Here is an 11,982-nt window from a genome sequence, read left to right on the forward strand (position 1 = left end):
GTCATTGAACTATGGTGTTGTCAGGTTTTCGCCCCATGGCGTTCGTTTCGATGTCGGGCGAACGCAGTGGGTTTCCTGGCAGTGCCCGAACTCGCTGCACCTCTTTCCCTTTTCTCCTGTTTGTTTCTCGGAACAATGTATTTCCGTTCATTTGCAATGGAAAGGGGTCATGCACGGTTCAGAAAAAAATAATCAATGGAATTTTTCCAATGAAGTTGATACTATGAACTTGAGGTTGTTTCCTCGGAAAGTGTACCATATGCTCATTACCATTAACATGAAAAGTGACATTGCCTTTGTTGCAATCAATAACAGCCCCTGTAGTATTAAGAAAAGGTCTTCCAAGAATAATATAAATACTATCGTCCTCGGGAATATCAAGAATAACAAAGTCTGTTAAAATAGTAACGTTTGCAACCACAACAGGCACATCCTCACAGATACCAACAGGTATAGCAGTTGATTTATCAGCCCTTTGCAAAGATATTTTGGTAGGTGTCAGCTTATTCAAGTCAAGTCTATGATATAAAGAGAGAGGCATAACACTAACACCGGCTCCAAGATCACATAAAGCAGTTTTAATATAATTTCTTTTAATGGAGCAAGCTATAGTAGGTACTCCGGGGTCTCCAAGTTTCTTTGGTATCCCACCCTTAAAAGTATAATTAGCAAGCATGGTGGAAATTTCAGCTTCCGGTATCTTTCTTTTATTAGTAATGATATCCTTCATATATTTAGCATAAGGATTTGTTTTGAGCACATCAGTTAATCGCATACGCAAAAAGATAGGCCTAATCATTTCAACAAAGCGCTCAAAATCCTCATCGTCCTTTTTCTTGGATGGTTTCGGAGGAAAAGGCATGGGTTTCTGAACCCAAGGTTCCCTTTCTTTACCATGTTTCCTAGCAACAAAGTCTCTTTTATCATAACGTTGATTCTTTGATTGTGGGTTATCAAGATCAACAGCAGGTTCAATTTCTACATCATTGTCATTACTAGGTGAGCATCATCATGAACATCATCATTAATATTTTCACTAGGTTCATGTTCATTACCAGATTGTGTTTCAGCATCAGACATAGAAATATTATTTGGATTATCAGGTAGTTCAACAATAGGTTCACTAGAAGTGTGCATAGTTCTATCATTTCTCTTCTTCTTCTTTTTAGAAGAACTAGGAACATCAATATTATTTCTTTGAGAATCTTCCTTGATTCTCTTAGGGTGGCCTTCAGGATACAAAGGTTCCTGAGTCATTCTACCAGTTCTAGTAGCCACTCTAACATCATAATCATTTTTCTTACTATTCATTTCATCAGGCACTTCTTTTTGAGCCTTAAATACTTGTTCTACTTGAGTGGTAACCATAGAAGCATGTTTGCTAACAAGTTTAAGTTCACCTTTAATATTAGCCATATAATCACCCAAGCATCTAATCATATAAGCATTTTCTTTTAATTGTCTACCAAAATAAGCATTGAAGTCGTCTTGCTTAAACATAAAGTTATCAAACTCATCCAAGCACTGACTAGCAATTTTAGTAGGAGGGACTTCAGCTTTATCATATCTATAGAGAGAATTTACCTTTACTACCTGTGTCAGGATATCGGGGTCAGGAGGTTCTTCAATAAATAAAGAATTGAGATCATATGTTTCTTCAACAGGCGGTATATTAAGACCATGTATTTCTTCAATAGGAGGTAAATTCTTAACATCTTCAGCTTTAATACCTTTTTCTTTCATAGATTTCTTTGCCTTTTGCATATCTTCGGGACTGAGAAATAGAACACCTCTCTTCTTCGGAGTTGGTTTAAGAATAGGCTCAGTAATTGGAGCAGGAGCTGGCTCAGGAGGTTCCCAATTATTTTCATTTGTCAACATATTATTCAATAGAATTTCAGCTTCATCCGGTGTTCTTTCCCTGAAAAGAGAACCAGCACAACTATCCAGGTAATCTCTGGAAGCCTCGATTAGTCCATTATAAAAGATAACAAGTATTTCAGCTTTCTTAAGAGGATGATCAGGCAAAGCATTAAGTAACTTGAGAAGCCTCCCCCAAGCTTGTGGGAGACTCTCTTCTTTCATTTGCACGAAGTTGTATATTTCCCTCAAAGCAGCTTGTTTCTTATGAGCAGGGAAATATTTAGCAGAGAAGTAATAAATCATATCCTGGGGACTACGCACACAACCAGGATCAAGAGAATTAAACCATATCTTAGCATCACCCTTTAATGAGAACGGAAATATTTTCAGTATATAAAAGTAACGCGATCTCTCATCATTAGTAAACAGGGCGGCTATATCATTTAACTTAGTAAGATGTGCCACAACAGTTTGAGTTTCATAGCCATAAAACGGATCAGATTCAACCAAAGTAATTATATCAGGATCAATAGAGAATTCATAATCCTTATCAGCAACACATATAGGTGAAGTAGCAAAAGCAGGGTCGGGTTTCATTTTATCTCTAAGTGATTCTTTGTTCCATTTAACTAATAACCTCTTGAGTTCAATGTTGGGGAACGTAGTAATTTCAAAAAAATTCCTACTCACACGCAAGATCATGGTGATGCATAGCAACGAGAGGGAAGAGTGTTGTCTACGTACCCTCGTAGACTAAAAGCGGAAGCGTTAGCACAACGCGGTTGATGTAGTCGTACGTCTTCACGGTCCGACCGATCCAAGTACCGAATGCACGGCACCTCCGAGTTCAACACACGTTCAACTTGATGACATCCCTCAAACTCCGATCCAGCTGAGTGTTGAGGGAGAGTTTCGTCAGCATGACGGCGTGGTTACGATGTTGATGTTCTACTGACGCGGGGCTTCGCCTAAGCACCGCTACGATATGACCGTGGTGGAATATGGTGGAGGGGGGCACCGCACACGGCTAAGAGATGATCAACTTGATCAACTTGTGTGTCTAGAGGTGCCCCTTGTCCCTGTATATAAAGGAGTGGAGGAGGGGGAGGGTCGGCCCTCTCTATGGCGCGCCCTAGGGGAGTCCTACTCCCACCGGGAGTAGGATTCCCCCTTTCCTAGTAGAACTAGGAGCCCTTCCAAGTAGTAGGAGTAGGAGGGAAGGAAAGGGAAGGGAAAAGGAGAAGGAAGGAAGGGGGCGCCCCCCTCCCTAGTCCAATTCGGACCAGCCCATGGGGAGGGGTGCGGCCACCCTTTGAGGCCTTTCTCTCCTTTCCCGTATGGCCCATTAAGGCCCAATACGAATTCCCGTAACTCCCCGATACTCCCGAAAATACCCGAATCACTCGGAACCTTTCCGATGTCCGAATATAGTCATCCAATATATCGATCTTTACTTCTCGACCATTTCGAGACTCCTCGTCATGTCCCCGATCTCATCCGGGACTCCGAACTCCTTCGGTACATCAAAACACATAAATTCATAATATAACCGTCATCGAATTTTAAGCGTGCGGACCCTACGGGTTCGAGAACTATGTAGACATGACCGAGACACGTCTCTGGTCAATAACCAATAGCGGAACCTGGATGCTCATATTGGCTCCCACATATTCTACGAAGATCTTTATCGGTCAAATCGCATAACAACATACGTTGTTCCCTTTATCATCAGTATGTTACTTGCCCGAGATACGATCGTCGGTATCTCAATACCTAGTTCAATCTCATTACCGGCAAGTCTCTTCACTCGTTCCGTAACACATCATCCCGCAACTAACTCATTAGTTGCAATGCTTGCAAGGCTTATAGTGATGTGCATTACCGAGTGGGCCCAGAGATACCTCTCCAACAATCGGAGTGACAGATCCTAATATTGAAATACGCCAACCCAACAAGTACCTTCGGAGACACCTGTAGAGCACCTTTATAATCACCCAGTTACGTTGTGACGTTTGGTAGCACACAAAGTGTTCCTCTGGTAAACGGGAGTTGCATAATCTCATAGTCATAGGAACATGTATAAGTCATGAAGAAAGCAATAGCAACAAACTAAACGATCAAGTGCTAAGCTAACGGAATGGGTAAAGTCAATCACATCATTCTCCTAATGATGTGATCCCGTTAATCAAATGACAACTCATGTCTATGGTTAGGAAACATAACCATCTTTGATCAACGAGCTAGTCAAGTAGAGGCATACTAGTGACACTTTGTTTGTCTATGTATTCACACATGTATTATGTTTCCGGTTAATACAATTCTAGCATGAATAATAAACATTTATCATGATATAAGGAAATAAATAATAACTTTATTATTGCCTCTAGGGTATATTTCCTTCAGTCTCCCACTTGCACTAGAGTCAATAATCTAGTTCACATCGCCATGTGATTTAACATCAATAGTTCACATCACCATGTGATTAACACCCATAGTTCACATCGTCATGTGACCAACAACCAAAGGGTTTACTAGAGTCAATAATCTAGTTCACATCGCTATGTGATTAATACCCAAAGAGTACTAAGGTGTGATCATGTTTTTCTTGTGAGAGAAGTTTTGTCAACGGGTCTGCCACATTCAGATCCGTAAGTATTTTGCAAATTTCTATGTCAACAATGCTCTGCACAGAGCTACTCTAGCTAATTTCTCCCACTTTCAATATGTATCCAGATTGAGACTTTGAGTCATCTGGATCAGTGTCAAAACTTGCATCGACATAACCCTTTACGACGAACCTTTATCACCTCCATAATCAAGAAACATATCCTTATTCCACTAAGGATAATTTTGACCAATGTCCAGTGATCTACTCCTAGATCACTATTGTACTCCCTTGCCAAACACAGGGCAGGGTATACAATAGGTCTGGTACATAGCATGACATACTTTATAGAACCTATGGCTGAGGCATAGGGAATGACTTTCATTCTCTCTCTATCTTCTGCCATGGTCGGGTTTTGAGTCTTACTCAACTTCACACCTTGTAACACAGGCAAGAACTCCTTCTTTGATTGTTCCATTTGAACTACTTCAAAATCTTGTAAAGGTATGTACTCATTGAAAAACCTATCAAGCGTCTTGATCTATCTCTATAGATCTTGATGCTCAATATGTAAGCAGCTTCACCGAGGTCTTTCTTTGAAAAACTCCTTTCAAACATTCCTTTATGCTTTGCAGAATAATTCTACATTATCTCCGATCAACAATATGTCATTCACATATACTTATCAGAAATGTTGTAGTGCTCCCACTCACTTTCTTGTAAATACAGGCTTCACCGCAAGTCTATATAAAACTATATGCTTTGATCAATTTATCAAAGCGTATATTCCAACTCCGAGATGCTTGCACCAGTCCATAGCTGGATTGCTGGGGCTTGCATATTTTGTTAGCACCTTTAGGATTGACAAAACCTTCTGGTTGCATCATATACAACTCTTCTTTAATAAATCCATTAAGGAATGCAGTTTTGTTTATCCATTTGCTAGATTTCATAAAATGCGGCAATTGCTAACATGATTTGGACAGACTTAAGCATAGATACGAGTGAGAAACTCTCATCGTAGTCAACACCTTGAACTTGTTGAAAACCTTTTTGCGACAATTCTAGCTTTGTAGATAGTAACACTACTATCATCGTCTGTCTTCCTCTTGAAGATCCATTCAATCTCAATGGCTCGCCGATCAATGGGCAAGTCAATCAAAGTCCATACTTTGTTCTCATACATGGATCTCATCTCAGATTTCATGGCCTCAAGCCATTTCACGGAATCTGGGCTCATCATCGCTTCCTCATAGTTCGTAGGCTCGTCATGGTCAAGTAACATGACCTCCAGAACAGGATTACCGTACCACTCTGGTGCGGATCTCACTCTGGTTTACCTACGAGGTTCGATAGTAACTTGATCTGAAGTTACATGATCATCATCATTAGCTTCCTCACTAATTGGTGTAGTAGTCACAGGAACAGATTTCTGTGATGAACTACTTTCCAATAAGGGAGCAGGTACACTTATCTCATCAAGTTCTACTTTCCTCCCACTCACTTCTTTCGAGAGAAACTCCTTCTCTAGAAAGGATCCATTCTCAGCAATGAATAACTTGCCTTCGGATCTGTGATAGAAGGTGTACCCAACATTTTCTTTTGTGTATCCTATGAAGACGAACTTCTCCGATTTGGGTTTGAGCTTATCAGGTTGAAACTTTTTCACATAAGCATTGCAACCTCAAACTTTAAGAAACGACAGCTTAGGTTTCTTGCCAAACCATAGTTCATACGGTGTCGTCTCAACAGATTTAGATGGTTCCCTATTTAACATGAATGTAGCTGTCTCTAATGCATAACCCCAAAACGATAGCGGTAAATCAGTAAGAGGCGTCGTAGATTGCACCATATCTAATAAAGTACGGTTACGATGTTCGGACACACCAGTACACTATGGTGTTCCAGGTGGCATGATTTTGTGAAACTATTCCACATTATTTTAATTGAAGACCAAACTCGTAACTCAAATATGTGTCTCTGTGATCAGATCATAGAAACTTTATTTTCTTGTCACGATGATTTTCCACTTCACTCTGAAGTTCTTTGAACTTTTCAAATGTTTCAGGCTTATGTTTCATCAAGTAGATATACCCATATCTGCTCAAATCATCTGTGAAGGTCAGAAAATAACGATACTTGCCGTGAGCCTTAACACTCATCGGAGCGCATACATCAGTATGTATTATTTCCAATAAGTCAGTTGCTCGCTCCATTGTCCCGGAGAATGAAGTCTTAGTCATCTTGCCCATGAGGCATGGTTCGCAAGCATCAAGTGATTCATAATCAAGTGATTCCAAAAGTCCATCAGCATGGAGTTTCTTCATGCGCTTTACACCAATATGACCTAAACGGCAGTGCCACAAATAAGTTGCACTATCATTATTAACTTTGCATATTTTGGTTTCAATATTATTAATATGTGTATCACTACGATCGAGATCCAACGAACCATTTTCATTCGGTGTGTAACCATATAAGGTTTTACTCATGTAAACAGAACAACAACTTATTCTCTTACTTAAATGAATAACTGTATTGCAATAAACATGATCGGATCATATTCATGCTCAACGCAAACACCAAATAACACTTATTTAGGTTCAACACTAATCCCGAAAGTATAGGGAGTGTGCGATGATGATCATATCAATCTTGGAACCACTTCCAACACACATCGTCACTTCACCCTTAACTAGTCTCTGTTCATTCTGCAACTCCCGTTTCGAGTTACTACTCTTAGCAACTGAATCGGTATCAAATATCGGTGGGTTGCTACGAACACTAGTAAAATACACATCAATAATCCGTATATCAAATATACCTTTGTTCACTTTGCCATCCTTCTTATCTGCCAAATACTTGGGGCAGTTCCGCTTCCAGTGACCAGTCCCTTTGCAGTAGAAGCACTTAGTCTCAGGCTTAGGACCAGACTTGGGCTTCTTCACTTGAGTAGCAACTTGCTTGCCATTCTTCTTGAAGTTCCCCTTCTTCCCTTTGCCATTTTCTTGAAACTAGTGGTCTTGTCTACCATCAACACTTGATATTTTTCTTGATTTCTACCTTCGTTGATTTCAGCATTACGAAGAGTTTGGGAATCGTTTCCGTTATCCCTTGCATATCATAGTTCATCACGAAGTTCTACTAACTTGGTGATGGTGACTAGAGAATTCTGTCAATCACTTTCTTATCTGGAAGATTAACTCCCACTTGATTCAAGCGATTGTAGTACCCAGAAAATCTGAGCACATGCTCACTGCTTGAGCTATTCTCCTCCATCTTTTAGCTATAGAACTTGTTAGAGACTTCATATCTCTCAACTCGGGTATTTGCTTGAAATATTAACTTCAACTCCTGGAACATCTCATATGGTCCATGACATTCAAAACGTCTTTGAAGTCCCGATTCTAAGCCATTTAAGCATGGTGCACTAAACTATCAAGTAGTCATCATATTGAGCTAGCCAAACGTTCATAACGCCCGCATCTGCTCCTGCAATAGGCCTGTCATCTAGCGGTGCATTAAGGACATAATTCTTCTGTGCAGCAATGAGGATAATCCTTAGATCACGGATCCAATCCGCATCATTGCTACTAACATCTTTCAACTTAATTTTCTCTAGGAACATATCAAAAATATAACAGGGGAGCTAAACGCGAGCTATTGATCTACAACATAGATATGCTAATACTACCAGGACTAAGTTCATGATAAATTAAAGTTCAATTAATCATATTACTTAATAACTCCCACTTAGACAGACATCCCTCTAATCTTCTAAGTGATCACGTGATCCATATCAACTAAACCATGTCCGATCATCACGTGAGATGGAGTAGTTTCAATGGTGAACATCACTATGTTGATCATATCTACTATATGATTCACGCTCGACCTTTCGGTCTCCGTGTTCCGAGGCCATATCTGTTATATGCTAGGCTCGTCAAGTTTAACCTGAGTATTCCGCGTGTGCAACTGTTTTGCACCCGTTGTATTTGAATGTAGAGCCTATCACACCCAATCATCACATGGTGTCTCAACACGAAGAACTTTCACAACGGTGCATACTCAGGGAGAACACTTGTACCTTGATAATTAGTGAGAGATCATCTTATAAAGCTACCGTCAAACTAAGCAAAATAAGATGTATAAAAGATAAACATCACATACAATCAAAATATGTGACATGATATGGCCATCATCATCTTGTGCCTTTGATCTCCATCTCCAAAGCATCGTCATGATCTCCATCGTCACCGGCATAACACCATGATCTCCATCATCTTGATCTATATCAATGTGTCGTCACATGGTCGTCTCACCAACTATTGCTCTTGCAAATATTGCTATCACATAGAGATAAAGTAAAGTAATTATTTGGCACTTGCATCTTATGTAATAAAGAGACAACCATAAGGCTTCTGCCAATTGCCGATAACTTCAACAAAACATGATCATCTTATACAACAACTTATATCTCATCACGTCTTGACCATATCACATCACAACATGCCCTGCAAAAACAAGTTAGACGTCCTCTATTTTGTTGTTGCAAGTTTTACCTGGCTGCTACGGGCTGAGCAAGAACCGTTCTTACCTACGCATCAAAACCACAACGATAGTTTGTCAAGTTGGTGTTGCTTTAACCTTCTCAAGGACCGGGCATAGCCACACTCGGTTCAACTAAAGTTGGAGAAACTGACACCCACTAGTCACCTGTGTGCATAGCACGGCGGTAAAACCAGTCTCGCGTAAGCGTACGCGTAATGTCGGTCCGGGCCGCTTCATCCAACAATACCGCCGAACCAAAGTGTGACATGTTGGTAAGCAGTATGACTTATATCGCCCACAACTCACTTGTGTTCTACTCGTGCATATTACATCAACGCATAAAACCTGGCTCGGATGCCACTGTTGGGGAACGTAGTAATTTCAAAAAGAATCCTACGCACACGCAAGATCATGGTGATGCATAGCAACGAGAGGGGAGAGTGTTGTCTACATACCCTCATAGACCGAAAGCGGAAGCGTTAGCACAACGCGGTTGATGTAGTCGTATGTCTTCACGATCCGACCGATCCAAGTACCGAATGCACGGCACCTCCGAGTTCAGCACACGTTCAACTCGATGACATCCCTCGAAATCCGATCCAGCCAAGTGTTGAGGGAGAGTTTCGTCAGCATGACGGCGTGGTGACGATGTTGATGTTCTACCGACGCAGGGCTTCGCCTAAGCACCGCTACGATATGACCGAGGTGGAATATGGTGGAGGGGGCACCGCACACGGCTAACAGACGATCAACTTGATCAACTTGTGTGTCTAGAGGTGCCCCCTGCCCCTGTATATAAAGGAGTGGAGGAGGGGGAGGGCCGGCCCTCTCTATGGCGCGCCCTAGGGGAGTCCTACTCCCACCAGGAGTAGGATTCCCCCTTTCCTAGTAGAACTAGGAGCCCTTCCAAGTAGTAGTAGGAGGAGGGAAGGAAAGGGAAGGGAAAAGGAGAAGGAAGGAAGGGGGCACCCCCCCCCCTCCCTAGTCCAATTCGGACCAGCCCATGGGGAGGGGTGCGGCCACCCTTTGAGGCCTTTCTCTCCTTTCCCGTATGGCCCATTAAGGCCCAATACGAATTCCCGTAACTCCTCGGTACTCCCGAAAATACCCGAATCACTCGGAACCTTTCCGATGTCCGAATATAGTCGTCCAATATATCGATCTTTACGTCTCGACCATTTCGACACTCCTCGTCATGTCCCGAATCTCATCCGGGACTCCGAACTCCTTTGATACATCAAAACACATAAACTCATAATATAACCGTCATCGAACTTTAAGCGTGCGGACCCTAAGGGTTCGAGAACTATGTAGACATGACCAAGACACATCTCCGGTCAATAACCAATAGCGGAACCTAGATGCTCATATTGGCTCCCACATATTCTACGAAGATCTTTATCGGTCAAACCGCATAACAACATACATTGTCCCCTTTGTCATCGGTATGTTACTTGCCCGAGATTCGATCGTCGATATCTCAATAACTAGTTCAATCTCATTACCGGCAAGTCTCTTTACTCGTTTCGTAACACATCATCCCGCAACAAACGCATTAGTTGCAATGCTTGCAAGGCTTATAGTGATGTGCATTACTGAGTGGGCCCAGAGATACCTCTCCGACAATCGAAGTGACAAATCCTAATATCAACATACGCCAACCCAACAAGTACCTTCGGAGACACCTGTAGAGCACCTTTATAATCATCCAGTTACGTTGTGACATTTGGTAGCACACAAAGTGTTCCTCTAGTAAACAGGAGTTGCATAATCTCATAGTCATAGGAACATGTATAAGTCATGAAGAAAGCAATAGCAACAAACTAAACGATCAAGTGTTAAGCTAACGGAATGGGTCAAGTCAATCACATCATTCTCCTAATGATGTGATCCCGTTAATCAAATGACAACTCATGTCTATGGTTAGGAAACATAACCATCTTTGATCAACGAGCTAGTCAAGTAGAGGCATACTAGTGACACTTTGTTTGTCTATGTATTCACACATGTATTATGTTTCTGGTTAATACAATTCTAGCATGAATAATAAACATTTATCATGATATAAGGAAATAAATTATAACTTTATTATTGCCTCTAGGGCATATTTCCTTCATTCATATCTATCTTTGCAAGCTAAAATAGCGGCAAAAGATTCCATATCAAAAAGATAGCCCTCAGGGATAACAGGCATATTTTCATCATCACTTTCATCATCGTATTCAGATTCAATAATTTCTTTTTCTCTAGCCCAAACAATTTTTTCATCAAGAAATTCACCAAGGGGCATAGTAGTATCAGGCATAGAAGCAGTTTCATCATAAGTATCATGCATAGCAGAAGCGGCATCATCAATAACATGCGACATATCAGAATGAATAGCAGAAGTAGGTGTAGGTGTCGCAAACTTACTCATAACAGAAGGTGAATCACGTGCAGAGCTAGATGGCAGTTCCTTACCTCCCCTCGTTGTTGAGGGATAGATCTTGGTTTTTGGATCTCTCAAGTTCTTCATAGTGTCCAGCAGATATAAATCCCGAGTGACTCAAAGAATAGAGCTATGCTCCCCGGCAACGGCGCCAGAAATTGGTCTTGATAACCCACAAGTATAGGGGATCGCAATAGCTTTCGAGGGTAGAGTATTCAACCCAAATTTATTGATTCGACACAAGGGGAGCCAAAGAATATTATGAAGTATTAGCAGCTGAGTTGTCAATTCAACCACACCTGGAAACTTAGTATCTGCAGCAAAGTGTTTAGTAGAAAAGTAATATGATAGTGTTGGTAGCGGCAACAAAAGTAAAGACAGCAAAAGTAATGTTTTTGGTATTTTGTAGTGATTGTAACAGTAGCAGCGAGAAAGTAAATAAGCGTAAACCAGTATATGGAAAACTCATAGGCACCGAATCAGTGATGGATAATTATGCCGGATGCGGTTCATCATGTAACAGTCATAACATAGG

The sequence above is a fragment of the Triticum aestivum genome, chromosome 6A (assembly GCF_018294505.1).
Source record: "Triticum aestivum cultivar Chinese Spring chromosome 6A, IWGSC CS RefSeq v2.1, whole genome shotgun sequence".
In the NCBI taxonomy this organism is placed as follows: Eukaryota; Viridiplantae; Streptophyta; class Magnoliopsida; order Poales; family Poaceae; genus Triticum; species Triticum aestivum.